We start from the raw sequence: 17,279 nt of genomic DNA, 5'->3' as shown, positions 1-17,279 counted from the left end.
AAACCTCCCTGCAACTTTTTTATTTCACCTCGGGGATATTTAATGTTAATTTTTCTCCACTGAGAAAGGAAGGTAGGCCAGCCCCTTTCTGTGAACAGACACTATTTAGAGTTGGGGCTGAGGAAGTTTTCCCAGAAGGCAAGCAGCAAGTCAAGTTTTTATAAACAGGAGTCCATGCTTATAGCAGGAGGTTGGAACTAGGTGATCGTAAAGGTCCTTTCCAATTCAGACCATTCTGTGACTCTATGAAAGCACTGGCAATGTCTTAATGATGCCACTTTTATGTAAAGTGTGCAAACCTTGTACTATAATGTGTGTTAATATAGGAACCGGCTACTAAAGTGCTCCTTTTTTCAGGTTTCAAAGGATCATAGAATCAAAAGGTTGGAAGGATCTGCAAGATCATCTAGTCCAACCATCCTCCCATCACCACTGCTACCACAAGCACTAAACCATATCTCGCAGCTCCTCATCCAGGCGCCTCTTGAACATCGCCAGGGATGGCGACTCCGCCACCTCCCTGGGCAGCCATTCCATTCTCTCTGAGATAAAAAGTTTTTCCTCATGTCTAACCTAAACCTCCTCTGGTACAACTTGCAGCCATTTCCTTGGGTCCTGTTTGTTGCTTGGGAGAAGAGGCCAAACCCCCCCTCACTCCCTTCAGGAAGCTGTAGAGTGCAATGAGGTCTCTCCTGAGCCTCCTCTTCTCCAGACTGAACTATCCCAGCTTTCTCAGCCGCTCCTCATAAGACTCCAGACCTCACCTGTTTCGTTGCCCTTCTCTGCACACGCTCCAGGGCCTCAATGTCCTTCTTGCAGTAAGGGACCCAAAACTGAGCACAATACTCAAGGTGCGGCCTCACCAGTGCTGAGTACAGGGGGATGATCACCTCCCTGCTCCTGCTGGCCATTTCTAATGCAGGCCAGGATGCCATTGGCCCTCTTGGCCACCTGGGCACACTGTCGGCTCATGTTCAGCCGAGCATCAACCAACACCCCCAGGTCCCTTTCCTCTTCACAGTCACCCAGCCCCAAGCCTGCATGGGGCTGTTGTAGCCAAAGTACAGGACCCGGCACTTGGCCTTGTTGAACCTCATCCCATTTACCTCAGCCCATCGATCCAGCTTATCTAGATCCCTCTATAGGGCCTCCCTACCCTCAGGCAGATCGACACCACCTCCCAACTTGGTATCACCTGCAAACTTACTGAGGGTGCACTCAATCCCCTCATCTAGGTAAGAAGAACAGAAGTAAATTCCAGGTGAATTTGGTAGGTTTTACACTGGCCAGTTTGTACACCACATGAAAACATTACACTTCAGGAAGACTGCATTCAAAATAATAGGAGATAGTTTGCTCAAAGCTTAGCTAAGGCATACCAAAATGTTTACAAAACATCAGCAAGCCTGGTCTGTGTGTAAGGTATAAACCCCAGCCCTACCTTATATTTAACAAAAGCTTGAGTCAGATAGAAATAGTGCACTGTAAATCCCCTCTCTTCAAAGGATGGGTGAGAGCCACTGCTGAGCTCTAGTCCAGTGATATAAATCCCATTTAATTCAAACCCAGTCAAGAGCCTCAGCCAAACAGCCTTTTCTGTTAACAGGCTTTTAAAAATCATTTGGCTGTTCAATAACACAAGACAAATTCATTAAGAAAAGGGCTGTTAGTGGGTGCGTTTTTTTGTTTGTTTGTTTTTTAAACAGAAAACAGGACCTGGTCTTCCAGTTTTCTTGGCCATTCAAGACCAAAACATGAAATATCAGTAAGTACTATATCAGTAAGTACTTAGATACAATATTTCCAGCACTTGCACCTGCAATTATCTATGACCTCAGAAGGGCAAACAGCAGCAGTATTAAAAAGCTGCCGTTCTGAAGTTGGCTGCTGCAATGAAGAATTTTCAAACAGTTTACTGGACTGCATCATTTAACTGCTTCTCCCAAACAATATAAAAACAGAGTGAGCATAAAGGGCTTCCAAGGAATCATTTTCTCTCTGTCACTGGTTATATAGGTCACACACCTACATCAGCACTGATGCTCTGCCTGGAGAATTTCTCACACTTTATCTAGAGAGCATGAAGTTAAGTGTTATCTAAAGGAAAACTGAATGGTGGAACTCTCAGCTTTAAGTTTTTTATTATTATTTGATGACACTGAATTTTCTTTAAACCATAAAGTGTTGTTCATCCAAAAAAAAACCAAAAAAAAACCACACCAACTGTGGGAAGGTGATCATGAAGTTTCAGTCTAGTTTCTTAGTTCCATGAAAAAAAAAAAAAAATAGGCAGATGCAGCTTTCCTTAAATGTGAGAGAGTTGTATGTGAGTAGGAGAGTTGCATTAGCATTTCTGCTCTCAGGAAGATGCTCTGATCTCTAAATTACTGCCATGCTGATCAGTCATCCTCACTGGAGCATCACCCACTTACTACAGATTGCAAGAGAAAGAAAAGGACTCCGTCATTCAGCAGCTTTGCATGCCTACATTACTTTGCAAAGATACCTTGTTCAAGCCCTACCTGAAATTCATTCAAATAATTTTAATAACTTCATGAGTTTATTTAGGTCAATGCAAACATCTCCCCTGGGAAGAACAGAAAGTCATTCAGCAGAGGAAAATGCTAAGGTAATGCTGGCAAATGGATCTCCCCTTTTTCTGAGACAGCTCAAAACTGGCTGTTTGCAGTGGGATGCTCTCTCCCTTCAAAACGGCAGAGGCATTCACCTCAGGTGGAAAGGGAAGTTTTTTAACCAGCAAGTTTTTTCAAGATGGAAATAGCTTCCTTCCTGCCCCGGTAACAACTTCATCTGGCTCTCCAAAGAATTACCAGGCTGCATCAGTAACTCCATACCTGATCCTACCTAATTCTTCATGTTTTGCTGCTTAGCTCTTGGCTAGATGAGAGTTCTGCCCTCCCAAAGAATCCCTACAGATTCATGTGGGGGGTACAGTACATTTTCTACCTTGCACTGCCAGGTACCAATATAAATTGTCAGGCAGCTCTTGCTGCTACAAGTTCAGTGCTGTGTAGAGCAATTCATGTATGTCATTTGTAAACCACCTGGGGGTCCTTGGAGATGAAAAGCACAGTGTGAATTGAAAATATTTATTATTATTGCTGTAAACAGACCAGAGTATCTATGGTAACGTTTAATTCATCAACACATAAAGCAGCAATTATTTTAATATTTTCCCCTCTTTTCAATGTGTGGATGAGCTGTATTTTTTCAGAAGTCTATTTTAACCAAAGTTCTTATCAAATGAAGCCAACGATCCGTCCAGTCTGCCATCCTTCAACATACATGCTTGAGGAAGTTATAGAATAAGCAGTCACCTATAACACAAACACAAAACACTGTCTTCCTACCCTTAGGCAGTCCGTTTCTGCCCTGCAGTAGAAGGTTCATGCTTCACGTAACTTTGTCTAAGCAAGATTGAAAGATTTTTAATAGCAGTTCACACCCAAATGCTCTCCCCAAACAAATTCTGAAATTTAGTTGTGTACAGTATAACTCCTATGTATCAGACAAAAGTCACAGCTTGTTCTTTCAGACGCACATCCCTGCCTCTTGTACTAAGAGAAAGAGAATAAAAGTGCCGAGTAAAATTCTCGCCCCACAGAATTCAAGGGCAGAACTCCTACTCACTCCAATAGGGCTGGAGTTCTGTCCTTCCAGTTTTCTATGCCTATGCTCCTGTTTATCCAGTTCTGGATGTAATCAGGTTTAATCGGAGCAGTGATGAATTCATATCTCAGGTATCCATGTACTTTTGTAGAGACTGTCACTAGAGTAAGCAGAATTAGGAACTCTGAGTTCGTCTGTCCAGAAATCTCAGGTATCCTAAAATCAATTGACTGCTGGAAGTTGAATATTAAGAGCAAAAATACAGCCATACTGGGTCAGAACAAAAGTTCCATTTAGCAGTGTCCTACACCCAACTCTGCATCATGCTTCCATCACTGTCAGAGCAATACATTGTAAGAAAAATGATAAAACTGATAAAAAATGATTAAGAACAAGGCAAACTATGGTGCTGTTAGACAGTCAACTTCCATCTGAGGCACCTTTTGAGCCAGGCGTGTTTATGAGTATGTAGAAATGGTCAAAAGTTTCCAATTCAATCAGCTTAGATCTTCAGTATCGGTAGCGCCCATTAGCAGGCAGGTTCCCAGGTTAGCTAAGCAGCGCATGAAGATTTCTTGCTTTCAAACCTTCCTTCTTCTAGCTACTCGATGGCTCCTTAGCCTACTACACCTTTTGACAACAACATCAGCTCTGAAGCTTTTTGGCTGCGTACCCAAAGTTGAGAGTGGTATTGTGGAGCAAAGAGGAACCCAGCATTCAGGATTTTTGAGATTGAGGAATCCTTGAGACAGTGGCTTCCTGTACATGGACCACAGAATCACAAGGCAGGTCACATGGAGGCCTGCCTTTAATTCAGGAAAACTTTATGATAATAAAGCGTTCCAAACAATGCCTTCAATTTTACTATCAGACATTTTTCAGAGCAGTTTTAGAGAGGGCTCTCTCACCTCCAGCGTCAGTGTTGCTCAAGAACATTTACCATCCCAGAGCTCAGCGCTTTTCGGAACTGAGCATGAGAAAAAGAATTGATGAATCTAAAGAAAACATCTTACCGTTTCAGAGAAGTTAAGAGACAAAATCTCCCAGGATGCTCAGTATATTTCTCACAGGCAACAATGAAGATATGTACTGCAGATGGTTTATGAAGAAGCTTCATTCTACACCACAAGCTTATTTGTTTTACCACTTCCCAGAAGTACTCCCTATCTGTATGTTACAATTGTTTTATGAGAATTTGTCACTGGATATCCACTACTTTTAAAATATTTTTTTAAGTTCAGCAGCAGGGCCCCCTATCTACATCTCAAACCTTCTCCAGCAATACTGTGAATCACGATCCTCATCCAACTATATGCAGTAACAGTAAGGGCTATCTTGCATAATTGGTCCTGAAATAATGTGCTATTAACAAACTACAAATTGCACTAGAATGATGTACGATATTGTAATTAGAGAAGCTTATATGGCAAAGGTGAATCTAGACATACATGACATCAGAGGGTGGAAAAAGACTATAGTAAGAAATGAGTATGAAGATAAAAACACCTTGCCTGACCTATTTCCTTAACACATCTTGCACCACTTAGCACACTGAAAGCCGAAATCATCCCAACCTGTGAGAGTAGTTCCACTTCTTAAAGGTATTATTTTTTTAAAAAACAGATCAAATAAGAACAAGACATTTTAGTGCTGTAATTCCCCTCTCACCCAAGCAGCGCTGCTGATACAATTTTCAGTTTGCCTTTATGTTTTAATTTGATTTTTTTTTTGTCTCATTTTGCACACTACCAAAGTATGACTCTCCAGTGTAATGTGATTTTACATAGAACAGCAGACAATCTTGAAAGGAGCTCAACCAAAATCAGAACCAGTAAAAGTTATACCATTACATAACAGAATAAAGCTTGGGGTAGTGGCATCATACCAACAGTGGTAGGTTGCAATAAAGATTAAAGCTATAAAATTCTGCCATATATATATGTGATTGTCAACTTATCACAGCATTGCTGGGACTATCCAGCAATTAAAGTAACGACTAAAGATGCTTGTGACAATATGGAAAAAAAAATTCTGATCCTCATGGTGCTCACACCGTAAGTTTTACTTAGTTGATGGATTGGTGGTTGATGGTATGACATTGTTCCTTCCCACCACTTATCCCTCTTGAAAAGACAGGAGATTGTAGAAAGATAGCAACCTGTTAGTGCATACATGCAAACCACTGCATTGCATTTGATTCTCTGGCAGTCATTGTTGTCCGTAACATTTTGAACTGCATCCAGTCACATCATGAAAGCCATTATTTGGCCTTTCAACTCACTCTGTGTACCACTAGCGATTTTTCCCCTGTTGGATTTCTCTCTTCCTCCTTCCTCCCTCTTCTTCAGTTAGTTTTCAAAGTATTTGGTTATGCTAAAGGAGTCCACAGACATGCTTTGTCTGTGATGTGAATATGCTGAGAGCAAATAACAATGCACAGAGCAAGGAAATAAATCTTTTAATGGTGCAAGGCAGCGTAACTTCATCAGATTCAGCAAAGCTGTCCTAGATCTCAAGATCAAGACCTCTCCTGCCTTTCCAGTCTGGAGAGAAAACTGCGTTGCACTGCGCAAACAGCTGATTATCAGCCAACAGCATCCTGAACACCAGCCTCCTCAGATCAGCATTTGGATTTTAATGTACCATTGCTCCAGTCAGCGACAATAGATTAGCTAGTCACCCTCCCAAAGGAGCCAAGAGCATTGCTTTTCCCTGTTTTCATATACATTGCGAATATGCCTGATTTTCTCAATATGTAATGTATTACTTCTGGCTACATTTAACACTTTATCCTTTCCAAACCACAGTTGAAAACTGAAACGTTCAAGCTATCAAATCTTCTCTCTCCAAACTACCTAATAAAATGCATCCAGGTAAAAATAATGATCTAATATCCTATTTGTGCTCCCTTCCCTAGTCAGCAGCTCCCTCTTCAATCGTACCCATACAAGCAAGTAAATCAAGCAGCAATTCTGACTTCTTTTAGCTGGTGTCCAAAACTATCACTGCCCACAACAACCACATGGTTCCTAGACCCAGGCTTTTTTGACCAGATCAAGCTGTCCTTGATACTAAGAAAATGTAGCCTACACTATTTGCAGTACTGGCTGTTCTCCTTGTTGATACAGATACACTTGAATAAATGGAAATTAAGCTACAAAAGGGTGGTTTGAAACGTACACACAACACACCCACACAACACACCAGCACATACACAAACAGTTTCATACCGTGTACAACTAAAAATCACGACATCGAATACTGTTCTATTACAGCTATGGATAGAAGGGCAGAGAAAAACTTTCTTGTCCTGGAAAAATTCAATCAGCAAATACTACTCTGAAAGTAAAGGGAAAAGATGGAGATTCTACACTACCTACTTCAGGCATATAACGTAAGTGCTGAATTAATGTAATTGCATGAATTAATGTAAGTGCATGGTCTCTTTGGATTCCCCATACAGTTAATCATAAGAATTATTTGAGTTGGAAGGGATACATAAAGGTCATCTAGTCCACCCCACACACTCCCCTGCAATGAACAGAGACACCTACAGCTAGATCAGGTTGCTCAGAGCCCCATCCAGCCTGACTGACCTTGAATGCTTCCAGGGAGGGGGGCATCCACCACCTCTCTGGAGGCATTTGTGGTCAGGAGATGGAGGCCATAATACAGGGTATGAGTAACCTGTACCAGACCTACCATCATTACGTACACAAATGTACTTGTGTACAATCTAACCAATTCTGTTACTCTGATCAAGGTGCCAATTAAATAAAAACTTTCAATAACGAACAGTTTAATCATCAGTATACTAAAGTGAACTAGAGTGAAGAGCAGCTTCATTTAAATTACCTACAGTGAGGGCTAATACTTTATTTTTAATTGAATAGATTCAACAAGCATATTTTTCAAGTTGGAACTCCACTGTTGTCTAAATACTTAATGATTATGAGACTTCCATTTATCTCATTGCTTTAATCTGTTTGGCTCTGTGTTGTTCTTTTTGTGTGTTTTTTTTTTTTTTTTTTTAATTATATGAAAGTGATTGTATTGAGAATTAACAGCTAGGTATTTTTGTAAAATACATAAAGCTACATCTTCAAAAAAAAAAAAAAAAAAAAGGAAGAAACCTAGTTCAAATATGTCATACTATTTTAAGCATAAAAGATCCAACACATAATATCATTCCATTTGGCAGCCATCTGCCCTATAATTCCTAATAACCTAGTCTGTGCTAAATCTCTGTACCACAAATGACAGTTTTTAGCCTGAGTCCTTAGCTGTTAACAAACTACCTTCCCAAAGTGTGGAAGGCTTAAAACACTTACTTCATTTAAATTCTAACTATCTGAAAAGTAGGCTCCAGCCTAAGCAAATTAAGCATGCACCCTCTATAATCAAGGAAGAGGCACAGGTACCTCCAGACATAGGATTGCTCTGCACAATTTTAATTTGAACACAAAGGGAGCCTAGCTAAATATCACGTGTTTGCCTAAGAACTGGGACTTGGCCTTATTGAGGCCGAATCCTGCCCTGAATGATTGGCACCAGGAATGATCTGAGTAATTCATTGACTTGCAGATTGGAAATAGTAAGCTCCACTCTACTGGCTCCTACCGAATTGCCACACCAGTGACCAGGTGGAAGCTTAGGGTCATCAATGCCCATGCAGGTAGGGCCATCCCAATATAAGATGCCTATCCAAAGCTTGGTAATACTGGGTGTCTGCATAAATACGTAAATATACTAATATGTTTAATAAAACATCAAGTGGACAGCTGCATCCATAAGCTTACTTCCTGTTGGCATTTTGTTCCTAGCTCACTCAAAGGCCAAGAACAAAAAAACACCTAAATACTTTAGCAGGTGCACAAATTGTTTGCCAGGGGTTAAGGCAGAAAACAGAAAGAGGTTCACAGTTCTCGTAAGTACCATGCAGACAGCAAAGTATACCTGCTCACATGACTCACCCCAATAGCCCAAGTGAAATCAGAAGAAGAGGGGAATTAGAATAGTGGAAGGACACTGAAAAAAAATCTTGAGCTGCCGAGAAAGTAATGCATCAGGATTACTGCTTCATCATTATACCTACAAAAACACAACAGTGCCGCTAGAATTTGGGGCAGGAGACCAAGGCAGTAGATGGATTTTAAAAAGTTGATTTAGTTTCAATACATGCCCTTCAAAAAGTTGATCTTGTTTCACTACATGCATCAGTTTGTCGTCTTCATGCAACACCAGCATAGTCCATTCTTTCTGAAAAAGATGCTTTACCATTTTTCGGTTCACAAGATCACTTTCAGTGCTAAGGATGCAAAAACCAGATAGCAACATGAGAACTAGCAAGCATCCACAACCTCACCATCATAGGCAGCAATGGTAAAGATGTAGTTCAAATGATGCTGACTTCTTTAACTCTGCACGCCCCAGACTAACAAACAGTTCTACAACCCAAAATAAGCTACAAGCCTCCTGCATGAAATATGCCAGAGAAGAACAGTGACAGAGATTAAGGGCAGGGCACCCAAGACAGCAGCAGCACTTTAGATTGCTGTCCTGGTAGGAGCTCCGTAAAGCAAAAATTCCCAGAAGATTGAAGATAGCAGGCCTCTCTCCATGTTTCAAGGGAGAAAAAAATAAATAGGCAAGTAAGTAAAGAAGCATAGCACTGGTCATCACTAATCTCATTTAAGGAAAAAACCTTCCTGACCCCCAGCTCTGTGGATGAGCTTAACATGGAATTCTCCATTATTGTCAGGAAACTTCAGTTTAAATGTACTTGTGTTTATAGTGAGTATCCACAAATTCACATGAAAAGCAGAATTCATTGTAATTAAGTACACATTTCAGAGAGGTGATACAGGAGGCGATTAGCCAGAAAGATTTTTATGTTGTTATGCTGACAGGAGTTCTTGGTGCATATTATTACTGATTAGCAGGAATACTTTTGAGCAATCTCTTCCTGTTGTCCCTGCCTGATAACAGAACACTAAGTGTTTACAAAGAACCAGCAGGTTATGAGAAGTAATATAGAAAAAAAAATAGTTTAATCTAGATCCTTGCAGCCTTCACATGGAGGGGGAAATCAGTTGATTTAGGCCAAGAAAATAGTTGTTTATAAACTTCCCCTTTGAGAGTTGTTTCGAGTTTATTTTTATTTTGGCACATATGTACAGCCATTTCAGGAGAACAATGTAAAACAGTCACTAAGTCTAGCACAGGAGAGAAGACTTAGAAAATACAGAGAAAAGTAAAATAAGTACTTGTATTCATGTCCAAATGTTAATGATTCATAGATGAATTTTCAAATTCCATTAAGCAACGAATTCTGCTGTATTCACTTCCATGTAGTACTAGTATTCTGCTCCTTTCCCCATTCTCCTCCCCAGTGCACTGTCCCATCCTCTCCCTCCATGCAACTAATTCATTTCACTTTCACAACAAAGACATGATGAGACGAGCCAAGCAGCACCTAAGCTCTGGGAAGGTACTGAAAGTTTGGCAACATCACATCCACCATTCAGGCTTGAACACAGGAATCTCCTTCATATTATATGACTTCCTAACTTCCTTTTTCTGCCTTTTTTTTTTTTTAAATAAGCACTGGTCTCACAAGCAGCACTGACCCCACTGTAAAGTTAAGGTTCCCTTACTCCAGGAGGATGTCAGTAGGTCACAGAGTTAAGATGAGGTAATGCGAGAGAGAAACAGGACCAGCTCCTTTTAGTGGTAGAAGGCTGAAAGATCTCATCAGCTGATCCCACTGCTGATCCCACTGCATCCTTAGCTAAACTCATTTTGCATTCACTTTATAGCCTTGGAGCATCTTCTCTGTATATTAGTCCTGAAAGATAATTCATTCACACCTATTCATTTGTCTTAAAAAAAAAAAAAAAAGCTACATAAGTGCACAAAGCACAGCCTTATGCCTGAATCCAGGCTTCTGCTTGTACCTCAGAGGGCCCAATGCTCCAGGATCCTCTCATTGCACATTTCATGTCACTCAGGGCTCAAGTGTGTCTGAGCCATCGCCAGGAACTCTCCACTAAGAGATAAAATAGTTTACTTAGCTTGATGGAAATAATTCATCAACTTGAATACCAGAAAGGCCATAATTTAGTAACAAGATGATAGATGCATTTTCCATCTATCATTAAATCTACCAAGGCCTGCTTTCTTCAGGGGACAAATTTCATGGGAAGCTGCAAAGATTTCAGCATTAGCAAACTCAGAGCACTGCCTGCTCCCAGAGCTCATAAGGGGATGGAGAACTGACAATGTTAAAGAGCACCAGAGCCCTGGGTGATGGGCCTTAAAGCCCTGACCAGCTTCACCTGGAACATCCCCAGCACCTCTGCCAACTGATCCATTCCAGCACAGCCAAGGGCCACCAGGCCCAGACTGTGCTTTGTTGGAGGTGTCCTGGCTTTGGTCCCATCTCTGGCATGAATCTCAGTTAAGTAGTAAGGGGAGTGCTTGAGATCTTCAAGGTCTGAAATAAAGGTAAGCAGGCTAGACGACTTCTAGTTTTCTGTCATATAGGTGCAGTACATCCACTTTCCTCTCAGTCCATGACCTTACTGATGCACAGCAGCACAGTAACTATCACACTGGTCATGCCATCAGATGTGCCAAGAGAAAGATTGAGGTCATCAATCAGATGATATGTTGCATTTGACCAAAAAAAAAAAAAGTTGCCTTATTTTATATGCATAAACAATCAAGGCTCACTCCTTAAGAAAATAAAAATAAGCCAATAGAACTATTTCATAACAATAGAACTTTTGTAAGAAAATTAAATCATACACAAAACCCACAGATCCCAGCAGCGTAAGTTTTGAACCTCGGAGATGTTAATGTATCAACCAGCATGAAGATAGAAAACTTTTCCCCTTTTTCCCCCCCCTTTCACAAAAGCCTCGCACTGTGGGACTTGCTAAAATACTTTGTTATGGAGAAAAAAAATATGGTTTTGGAAAAAAAACAAAACACTGCATCTAATTAATCCACTGTATTATGAAATATAAGTATTTCAACTGCTACATGCGATACCTTCTATTAGAATAACAACACATTCCAGTCTCAACTTCAAGACATTTTTGATCAGAAATGTGACTAAAATAACTGAGCTGAGACCACAAACTCATATGAAATATGTCTTTTGAATTATTAGACTTCAGTGAAAATTTGTTCTCTTAAATTTACTTTTAGTTTTTATTAAATAGTAAAAATTCTGGAAACAAATGAAATTAGGTGTTGTATTTCCGTATCTAAACCTTCAATTTAGGTTGACAAATCTTAGTAGTGATTTATGAAAGACATCCTATGAGCCATCCTGGTCTATTTGAAGCTCTTCATAATGAATAATTTTTCCTTTACAACTCAGTTTGAAGTAAAAAACAAGATCTACCACAAAGAACAGCAGATTTCCTTCAACTGGAGTCATAAATATGACAGAATGCAATCAGCAATGTTTTCCCCAGTCTTAACAAAAGTGCTTTTTAGCCCAAGGCATCCAAATACTCTGCCAAAAGTCATAAATTCAGGACTCTCAAGTTTCCTCCCAGCAGCATCCTGTTGGGCTACATAGACTGCTTGAGAAGACAAGAGGGAGAGCCTGTGGGATGTGACCCCTGGAGGCAAGCACCTTCCAGCAGCTCTGTTTTAAGCTCTGGGTCCTTCTGTGCAAGGTGGCCCTGGGGGCAGGCCCCCTCTCCCTCAAAACTTCAGGCACACAGGGGTCCCAGATGCTGCTTCCTCCTCTTGACATACCACAAGAGGAAAGGAAAAGCTGAAGCGATGACAGAGGAGGAACACAGCACGAGAAAAAAAGAAAAAAAAAGCCAGAAATCTGGCAGGTTTGTAGTTTGTCACATCATTGTATTTGGGTGTAGTTCTGAAGGTCATCTGTTGCACATCCTGGCTGGTAAACATGCTTCATAAAGAGCAGCAAATGTTTCTGCCCACTTGTGGGCCAAATCCTAAACAGTTAAAAGTAATACACATTTAAAGCAATGGTAGTCAACCCTCAGGGCTTGTCTTCTGGATTTACTGCATTTTCTTTCTATGTCTCTGAACCTGGTCTGTGCAGCTGAAACAGCAACAGAAAAACATCCCAGCTCCCTCACTTGCCACCCAGGAGCTCCTAAGAATAAAGAAGTACATCAGAACATGAACTGACCAAGTTTGACAGATGCCAGTATATATTTATCCTTGTCTCACCCTGCTTGCAGAACCGGGGGCACAATGATGATCTTCCAAATTTCAGATGTGTTCTCCATTATATAGGAAGGAACAGGAAGTACTTGTTTTGCCACAGATCGGTATCTGTATGAACATTACTCATTATTAACGTGCAGCAGCCAACCAGTGCCTTTCACTCCCATCTCCTCCAACATCCCCTGGTTGCCAAGTCAACTTGTTCAGCTCAGAGAGCTCCGAAACAGGGAACATTGAACGATTGTTACTGCAAACCACAAATGAGAAGGTCTAAAAAGAAAAAGTCTTTGAGTCCCTGAAGGAGATGGACATAAATGGCAAATTGATTCTGGCAGCTCCAGTTATGGACGCTCAGTCCTTAACTTCATACAAAGTGTAAGTAATGGAGAGAGGTGAGAAATCAGACTGTTCAACAACGTACTAGCACTGCTGACTGAAAGGAGCCTACAAGAATACAGTTCCTACCTTTCCAGGAATGTGAATTATTTTCCTATTGTAAAGATGTCCTTGGCTAACAGCCTTGCTAAGTTATCCCTACAATACCCTTTCTTACCTAACAGGAGCACTACACAGGCCTTTGAGCAGCTCTCCAACATCTCTTAATCACTAGCACAGTGAGAACTCCTGTTAATAGGATAGTCGTTAACGATCAGAACATATCAAACCATTAAAGAGGGAAATGGTTACTCGAAGATCAATCCTGTGAGGTTCATTTGTGCCTGGCTTGAGGCTTGACTTTACTCAGAAAAGCTTCTTGTAAGTGAAGTACAAACTAAAGTTAGAAGATAAGTAAATGGTTAAAAAAAAAAAAAGTTAAAGACGACACGAACCTGAGAAGTAATTCCAGAGTTAAAGAGCGAAGCATCCACTTCCAATTAACATTACCAGGGCTGAAACATTTGCCTGTTCTGCCTGTTGTTGAATATCTATCCAAGCACATAAAAGATTTTTTCTTTTAAGTGACTTAGCTTCTTTACTCCCCAGAAAGTTTCCAATATTTTTTTCTAAAGACTCCAGCCAATAAATATGCACTTAAGTTTGTTTATGAGTAAATCTAAGCTATACACTTGTTCCAGCATGTGTAAACCACAGGGTCAGTAGCAGCATCTCTTTCCTCCTCTGCAAGTCGCTCTCATTATAAGATAATGAACATTTATTTTAACAAAAGCTGTTACGTAAATTGTCTGAAAGTTAATACCTGATATTTCTTTAACCCACGCAACCCTAAAGGAGTTCTGATGTTGAAAACACTCATTCTCACTGTTAATTCACATCCTCAAGTTCAAACACTTCACAGATCCACCCCCCGCCAATCTTCAAGCCCTACTACTAGAATCACTTGAACACATGGAAAACACATCTCACTGCAACCTGAGCTTGTCTTCCAGTCCCACAAATGTGTGGCATAACAACAGGATCCACAAGAACCTGCACAATGCAGATATTGTTAAAACATACTGGCCTTGGGAAACCAGAAACAACAGAATGTTGACCAAAAGGTTAAGATTTCTTTTTTTCTTTAGCAGAAGTGAAAGTCATTGGCTTTTTATGTTCCCTTTTCATACAAAGGAAGGATTATCTGAAATCATTATAAACTAAGTTACTCTGTTTTCTGTTCAACATGTTTTTCTACCTTGCAGCTGAAACAGTAATCTGAAAAGAAAATCATGTATTGCTCACCTCTCCTCGCAACCTTGATTTCACAATTTTCTCCAGTTCCACTTAAAAGCCTGAACAATACACTGACCCAACCTCAGCCTATGCTACCTCCCACCACTCTTCCAAAGTGGATCTTTGTCCAGCTTGTCACATTTAAAATACAGCAGAATAGTATTTGAAGGGGAAAAAGAGAAAAAGAAGCATAAGAGAGACTGAAAGGATGCCCCTTAAAAAAAAACAAACAAACAAACAACAACACTTTAAAATACCATGGGGAAAATATAACTGCCTCAACTATTTTTCATCATCTTAAATGCTACTTTTATGATGGGATGCTGCAGGAGCTGCCCCATAACTGCTGCATGCTTATGCTTGATTTTGCGTGGAATAATAGAAAAGATTTCTAGCTACTCGCAACAGGGCAGATTGCTAGGTTGTTTTGGCAGCCCCATGTAGCATAGGGTTGTTCTGGGGTGAACAGAGGTGCAGGGAATGACCCTGATACAATAAGCAGTAGTAGTAGTGGCTAATTTTCATAAATGCCAAATTAAACCCTACTTCTCACCCCCATTTTCCTCTCAAAAAGGAGAAAGAGGGCCAGGAACTGCTGACACTTATTGGTCATTTCTGAAAACGGAAAGCTGGCTCCCAAATTATCTCAGCCAACACATAAATACTAAATAATATTTACATAATATGACATAAAGCATTTTTCTTACCTGGAGCTGAGAGGATAAAAAGAACTGACCTTAACTAGCCACATTAAATCAAAACCACATTTGGTTTCTCTCCTCTGTGACATTTCATCAAAGCAGGTGAAAAAAGATTATTTCAAATAAAACAAAGCTCGTTCTTCACTCTTTTCTCACGCACATGGACAAAAAGATGCACAAGTCAAATATTCCTGCTTGCAATTTTTCTATTGTTTCTTTGCTAGCTTCATTCTTTTGACAGGATTTTGCAATTTTTAGTGTAATTTAGCATGAAATCCCACCTTAAGTGCACAACATCCTGTCATTTTCCCACATTGCTACCTATGGTATTCTGACAGATTGAAACAAAACACCTTTTATTTCCTATTTTATTTATAGTCAGAGCTTATTCAAATAATAAGTGTAACTGTGAAAAGACAACTACAGATTTTAAAAGCCTGACTTTGTGGCTATGGGTTTGAAAAGTATACAATTAATGCAAAGACTCTGGGTAAATTGTTTCTTACATGGAAATGAGAAAACATAGACCACGACCCAGCCCAGCTATGCACATTTACAGAGCTTTGTTCCATTTCCTTGACAAAATCGAGACGTTACATTCATGAATTCAATTCTGCAGCACGCAATGCATGTTGAAGCGTAGTGCCTAATTGTATGCAATTGACTCTCAGCGACATCTATTAATTAGAGTTTAGGAAGAAAAAATTTCCTAGCAACAGCCCAAACAACTGAATTGCTCAGATTTCTGAAGCTGAAGGCATCACAAAATGAGAGATACTCCCAATCTCATAAACAGCATTCACTTCACTGCTTCAGAAAAGAATGTTACTTTCCTTGTGATGTGGTGCACACCAACTGGGACAGGGAAAATTACCTTTAATTGACAGAGAAGAACGTATAGTGGAAAGAGTGAAATATCTGGGAGATACCAAGGTCCACGTTTTCCCTGGGCAAAAATAAATCAGAACAAATTTCTCATGCTCTTTATTTTAAGCTGTAGATGATGCAAAAATAAAGTAATGGCTTATTAACTTTCCGTGCATCTGTCTTGCCATAAACATTCTCAGGTAAGTATCACCCAATAACTCAGCTTTACAGAAGGTATCCCTGCAACACAGATGGCACAGACAGTCAAATTTAGTTATGGTACCCTGGGCAAGACTGCTGCCCAGAGGCTGGCAAATAACCCTGGGATGAGGATCACAGAGCTTTTATACAAAACGGTTAAGCAGATGAAAACAGCAGGGACTATTCTGCCTTCAGCTCAGGCTTGTCATCCTATGGCAGCAGTACAAAGGAGAAAACAGAGCCCACCACATGACAGACTTTCTTAGTTGTTATGGAAGTAGGAAAAAAAAAAAAAGAATATGCAATTGCCATAGGCTTGCGAATCTCAGATTGTTCACAAAGTATTGTATAAAGTACATTAAAGGAGGGTGCCACCCTACTGTAACTAAAGGATGTGGGTGCAAGCACATACAGGCACTGCACCGCCTGACATCAGCCTGCTTTCTTCTGTTCACCATTGACTGTGGTGTCACAGTACTGTGCCATTTTGTTTAATGCCTGGAGAGCTGTACTCACAAGTGTCTGCCCACCCCACTAGTTTTCTGGGGAGACTCAGGTTCAGGTTTAGTAAGCTGTCAAAAACCTAACTCAAAAAACTTTCAGTTTGCGGGATTCATTGCAGGAGAATTTCATGGTAAAATCCATTCAGAGCTTTTCAACTGATAAAAATGGGCATCAGTTTGCACAACTATGATGCAAACTCAGTATTCATCTTTCATTCATCTTGTCTTCTTCCCCCCCCCCGATTTCCTATGTCATTGCTGGCTAATGTTTAATTTGCAAGTCAGAGACCTTATATTACCCTGAGAAAGGCAGCAGGTTACAGTTGCCAGCAAGTGGGAGCATGAATGATTTAGTTCCAAAATGCTCTTGTCAGATATTTAAGCTACATTAAGACACTTTCCATTACAATAATTTCTCTCATCCACTTAACAGCATGATTTTCTAACATAAAACCTGAATAATAAAACTAGTTTTTTTTTTTTT

The 17,279-nt window shown here is 40.2% G+C and overlaps 1 protein-coding gene across 1 annotated transcript in view; it reads right to left on the bottom strand.

Annotated features, from left to right (window-relative positions):
- PDE1C (phosphodiesterase 1C) overlaps positions 1-17,279 on the bottom strand; it is a 311,651-nt gene that overhangs the window by 287,650 nt on the left and 6,722 nt on the right. The window lies entirely within an intron of this gene.

This window comes from Meleagris gallopavo, chromosome 6 (assembly GCF_000146605.3).
Source record: "Meleagris gallopavo isolate NT-WF06-2002-E0010 breed Aviagen turkey brand Nicholas breeding stock chromosome 6, Turkey_5.1, whole genome shotgun sequence".
Classification (NCBI taxonomy): domain Eukaryota; kingdom Metazoa; phylum Chordata; class Aves; order Galliformes; family Phasianidae; genus Meleagris; species Meleagris gallopavo.
This window is presented reverse-complemented; position numbering and strand designations above follow the sequence as displayed.